General features: G+C 39.8%; 1 pseudogene; it reads left to right on the top strand.

The window, feature by feature from the left end:
- Positions 1–2,775: 2,775 nt before the first annotated feature.
- LOC100344789 (olfactory receptor 8B3-like) lies at positions 2,776–3,822 on the top strand (annotated as a pseudogene).
- Positions 3,823–6,211: the final 2,389 nt, after the last annotated feature.

The raw sequence follows: 6,211 nt of genomic DNA, 5'->3' as shown, positions 1-6,211 counted from the left end.
CGGTGCGCCGGCCGCAGCGCGCGGGCCGCGGCGGCCATTGGAGGGTGAACCAACGGCAAAGGAAGACCTTTCTCTCTGTCTCTCTCTCTCACTGTCCACTCTGCCTGTCAAAAAAAAAAAAAAAAAAAAAAAAAAAAAAAAAAAAAAAAAAAAAAAGAATTCAAATTTGAGTCATCTATAGTGCTCTGAATTTTATTTCTCTCTATATGTTTAGTGTTTACCATAGATATCACAACATGTAACTTACGCAACTGACAGTACTTTAAGAAAACTGTAAAAATCTTACTTCTATTTAATTACTTTTACCTTTTCCTATTTTGAAAAATTATCTTAAGTATTTCCTCTATGTAGATTGAGTGCAATATCAAATGATATTTTTGTTCCAGCTGCAGGCGGTGGATTTACCCACTATGCCACAGCACCTGCCCCAAATAAATAAATCTTAAAAAAAGTTAGGGTACTGACACTAAGACCTGGTGGTGACTAGTGGTGCCCACAGTGCCAGAATCCCATATGGACATGGGTTAATTTCCTGGCTGCTCCATTTCTGATCCAGCTCCCTGTTAATGATTCTAGGAAAGCAGCAGAAGATGATTAATTCTTTGGATCCCTGCACCTGCATGGGAAATCCTGAAGAAACTCCTGGCTCCTGGCTTCAAATAGGTTCTGTTGCAGCCATTTGGGGAGTGAAGCAGTGGATGGAAGACCTGTCTCTCTATTACTGCCACTCTGTAACTCTCCCTTTCAAATAAATACATAAATAAATCTTAAAAAACATAAAGTGGGAAACAAAAGAGTGAGAAAAAGGAACAAGAGAAAACAGAATACAAATATGGAGTAGTTCCTAAGACATAAATAAGTCAATAAATTATTTAAATAAATTAAATGGAAGGCTCAACTAAAGGAAAGAGTGTCAAGTGCATTTAAAAGTGATCAATCTATATACTGTCTATAACTTCAAGTACAACAGTATGAAGCTACTTCAAAATATTTCTGAAAAATGGAATTAAAAGATCAAGCTGTTTTGGTACAAAATTTTTAAATGTGGAAACAGCCTTGTGGCATAGCAGCTAAAGGCACCCATCTGGTATTCTGGCATCCCATATGAGCACTTGTTCATGTCCTGGCTGCTCCACTTTCTTTTCTAAGAATTATTTTATTTATTTGAAAGGCAGAGTTACAGAGAGAGGTATTCTGTTCCTCTGGTTCACTCCCCAAATGACTGCAATGGCTAGAGCTAAGCTAATCTAAATCCAGGAGCCAGGAGCTTCTTCTGGGTCTCCCAGGAGGGTGCAGAGGACCCAAGAATTGGGGCATTTTTGTACTGCTTTCCAAGGTGATAGCAGAGTTGTGTCAGAAGTGGAGCAGCTGGAACTCGGACCTGGTGGCCATGTAGGATGCCGCTCTACAGGCTGGGGCTTTAACCCACTACACCACAGCACTGGCCTCTGCTCCACTTTTGATCCAGCTCCTTTATAATGGCCTGGGAAAAGCAGTGAAATATAACCCAAGTACTTGGGCCTCTGCATCCATGTGGGAGACCAGGAAGAAGCTCCTGGCTCCTGACTTTGATCTGGCCCAGTGCTGGCCAATGTGGACATCTGAGAAGTGAACCAGCAGATGGAAGATCTCTGTCTCTGTCTCTTTCAGTAACTTTGCCTTTCAAATGGATAAATAAATCTTCAAAAAAATTAAATGTATGCATTTTCCATGAATTTTGTGAACTGTCCTCATATAAGTAGATTGAAAGTAAAAGAATAGTAGAATACCTAACATATATGCCAGACATTTCTCAAAGAAGGTGCAAAAATAATATTGAAAAAAGTACAAAACATTTCTGTTGTTTTGTAGCTCAGATTCAATTATTTGTGGGTTCAGAATGTGTATTTATATGCTGTGGGGAGAATAAGAGCAAGAAACAAACAGATAAATGTATAAATATGGACAAATGATGTGAATTCTGCAGTGATCATATTGCTTTTCTATTTGGGAGTGTGGATGTGATTCATTTGGTAGGAAACCAAGTGTATGTAGAATGTTGTTCCAAAAAGTGAATGTCATTATCTTAAACCAGGCTGTAGATGCAGGGTAAGTAATTTCTGTCAGCTGCAAATTCTGATCTCTGGGGAAGCAGATGAGGCGCATAGGTCTTCCAACCTTTAATGAGATCCCTTGGATTTTATCAACCATAAAAACCCTTGGGCCATATTAGTAATTGGCATTTCTGGTACTGGAAAACACTACTTATTATCCACTAGGCTGGCAAGAAAACTCTGGTCAAAGTCACCACCCAAAACAATGACCTGTTATTCATGGCATCCTAGAGTCTGGAGAACTGAGGAATGTGTTCTAGTCTCTAATTCCCAAAGTAGCCTCAAACAGAAAGTATCTCCTTTCTGGTCTGTTCATTGGTAAAATTGATCAGTGTCACTTGCTCCTTCATGAAAACAGGGGAGAAGTATTAACAAGGTCCTCCCTTGGATCTCAAGACAAGAGGGTGAGTGTTGATTGTGTCTGTTCTGCTAACTCCTTCCAAATCCTATTTGTGGAGCCTGGGAATCCTTGTAATGTCTTATCTTTTCTTTGCTGAGAACTCTATTGACCCTGAGGTAGGCAGACATGGACTGGAGATGCTAGAGAGGAAGAGTTGTCTTAGAGACCCTGCATCTCTTTCCTGCAGAAATTGCCTTCCCAGATGTACTCGACACTAATCTTTACACATTCTCTCCATTGTATAAACTGCAAAAAATGAAGATGCACAGAGGATAGGCTGGAGTTCTCTTCCCCATTCTGGGTTTCAATGTCATTAGAGTAGGGATGGGTGAAAAGATCTGGGTTCTCATATTTTTAAATTGCTATTTTTTTCTCTTTTCACAGATATGTCCAAGGGAATAATGACCTCAGGAAATGAGTCTTCAGTGACCCAGTTTATCCTGCTGGGATTAACTCAACAGCCAGAACTGCAGCTGCCTCTCTTCTTCCTCTTCCTGGGAATCTATGTGGTCACTGTGGTGGGGAACCTGGGCTTGATTGCAATGATTGGTCTGAACCCTCACCTGCACACCCCCATGTACTATTTCCTCTTCAACCTGTCCTTCATTGATCTCTGCTACTCCTGTGTCATAATCCCCAGAATGCTGGTGAGTTTTGTGAAACAGAACATCATCTCCTATGCTGAGTGCATGACTCAGCTCTTTTTCTACTCCTTTTTTTGTAATTGATGAGTGCTGTATGTTGACATCGATGGCCTATGACCGATATGTGGCCATCTGTAAGCCCCTGCTGTACAAGGTCAGCATGTCCCTTCAGGTCTGCCTCATGCTAACAGTATGGACATTTGTAATGGGGTTTGTAGGTGCTGTGGCTCACACAGTGCATGTATGCTGAGACTCACTCTGTGACAGCAACATCATCAATCATTTTTCATGTGACATCCATCCACTTCTCCAGCTCTCCTGCACAAGCACCTACATCAATGAGCTGGTGGCTTTCATTGTGGTGGGGATCAATGAAACAGTGCCCAGTCTCACCCTCTTTGTTTCTTATACTCAGATCCTCTCCAACATCCTCCACAACCATTCGACCCATGGCAGGTTCAAAGCCTTCAGTATTTATATCTCCCATGTAATTGCTGTTTGTCTCTTTGGATCTGCAGCATTCATGTTCCTAAAGTCTTCTTGTGCTGAGTCTCTGCCTCAAGAGAAAGAATCCCCTATTTTTTACACCATTGTGGGGCCAATGATGGATCCTTTCATCTATAGTTTGAAGAACAAAGATGCCCAAGTTGCACTAAGACTTTGAAGAAAAGCATCCTTTCTTTAATCATAGCTGTATTTTTGTTATAGATTCCAATTCCTAATAAGGGCACATTACAAATAAATTCAGAGAAAGAAGAGTAGAAAATCCAAATAAAAATGCAAATGATTTAATGATATGAAAAGTAATTAGTTGTTGGTGTCATTTCACAACTCAAGAAAATGTATGTAAAAGCAGTATTAGGCCTTAGATCATTCAGAATCTGTAGAATAGTTCCTCCTATTATTCTCCAGCTTCCTTTAAGTAATTATGATGTTATAAGGAGAAAAAGCTGGATGACACTAACTTCTAGGGCCTCAGGGTTGGAATATAGATGCTGAGTCATGCTATATATTCACTGGGAAGAACATCCCTACAAATGTTTTATGATCCATTGTGGAGAAATTTTTCCCTTTCACAAAATAGATTTTAAAATCTTAATTTACCATCAGTCATATTTTCCCTGTATTATTATTGTTTATTTGAAATACAGAGCAAGAGTGAGAGTGAGAGAGAGAGAAATCTTCCATTCGCTGCTTCATACTCCCCAAATGACTGAAAAGGCAGGGCTGGACCAAGCTGAAACCAGAGACCAGGACCTCAATCCAGGTCTCCTATGAATGTGATTGGGACCCAACTGTTGGAGGCATCACCTGTTATCTCCCAGGGTGTACATAAACTGGAAGCTAGATTACAGTATGGAATGTAGGCATTCCACGCAGCAGCTTAGCTGGTGTACACAAATAGCAAGCTGCTCCAGTTCTGATCCAGCTCCCTGCTGATGTGCCTAGGAAAACAGAAGATTGGCTCTTGCACGCATGCGGGACACCTGGATGAAACTCCTGGATCCCAGTTTTGGCTTGGCTCATCCCCAGCTGTTGTAGCCATTTTGGGAGTAAACCAGTGGATGGAAGGCCTCTCTTGTTGTCTCTTCCTCTCTCTCTGTAATTCTGCCTTTCAAATAAAATAAATAAATCTTTTAAAAATTTCAGAGCTATTTAGTGTTATTTAAAAGATAATGTTTAGTGGATTTCACTACAGATCACCATGGAACCCTTGACATAACTCCAGGATGTGTTAAAAATGAGATAAGGTGGGAGGAGAAAGAAGAGTTAATGTTTTTTGTGTGATTAGTATCAAATAAGTTAGTTTTGGGTGAAAATAACAACCACTTTTCAAAGGTTGCAAAGCCTTGATCCCTAAAGTTTATTTCCTAAATCTTTGTCTGCACACATAATATCCTATTATGTACCCCTCCTAACCACACCACTGTCACACTGTTTGTCACACTCATCAGATGGTCTGGGACTTTGCCTCAGCCACTCTGTATGACTGGAATGTTCCATGTACTTGGCTCCCTCCTGTCATTCAGTTCTCAGTGTAAATTTCACCTCCTCAAAAAGCCCTCCCTGGCCACCCAGTGTAAAGACATCACACAAGTACTCTCTGTATCATCATCTTAGTATAAGACTCTATATAACACTCTAGGATAGGTACACATATATCTGCTCACCCATTGTGTGCCCTTATTCAAAAGTTTAATCTATTAACTGGCTTTTACTCTGAGTGAGATAAGGTATTTGTGAAATCACTATTTTATAGTTCATAAATTGACTTGAAAAATCAGAATTAAGAAAGCAGAACTGAGTAACACCTGTAAGAGAAATGGTTACATTGTAACATTAATGATTACATTGTTGAAAAAAACTTGCTTTATCCACATTATAGTAACACAATAAAATATTTATTTTGGAAAAATAAAATTGGATACATGTCACAGACTCATATAAAACTGTGTACATTTACATCAAGTCTCATGGTCAAAAAGGCAAACCACTCTGATTTATTTTTGTTGATACCCTAATCCCTCTTTATCTGACTGAGAAGTCCTTTTTCTGATACACATTTTTTATATATTTATATTTTATTTAATGAACATAAATTTCCAAAGTACAGCTTATGGATTACAATAGCTTCCCCCCCCCAATAACTTCCCTCCCACCCACAACACTCCCCTCTCCCACTCCCTCTCTCCTTCCATTCACATCAAGATTAATTTTCAATTACCTTTATATACAGAAGATCAATTTAGCATATATTAAGTAAAGATTTCAACAGTTTGCACCCACACAGAAACACAAAGTGTAAAATACTATTTGAGTACTAGTTATAGCATTAATTAAACACGTAAGAGTAATTGTGTATTAATTACAGAGTTCAACCAATAGTTTTTTTTTTTTTTTTTTTTTTTTTGACAGGCAGAGTGGACAGTGAGAGAGAGAGACAGAGAGAGAAAGGTCTTCCTTTTTGCCGTTGGTTCACCCTCCAATGGCCGCCGCTGCAGCCGGCGCACTGCGCTGATCCTGGCAGGAGCCAGGAGCCAGGTGCTTTTCCTGGTCTCCCATGGGGTGCAGGG

The sequence above is a fragment of the Oryctolagus cuniculus genome, chromosome 1, assembly GCF_964237555.1.
Source record: "Oryctolagus cuniculus chromosome 1, mOryCun1.1, whole genome shotgun sequence".
Classification (NCBI taxonomy): Eukaryota; Metazoa; Chordata; class Mammalia; order Lagomorpha; family Leporidae; genus Oryctolagus; species Oryctolagus cuniculus.
Note: the sequence above shows the minus strand (reverse complement) of the source record. Positions and strands in the feature narration are given on the sequence as shown.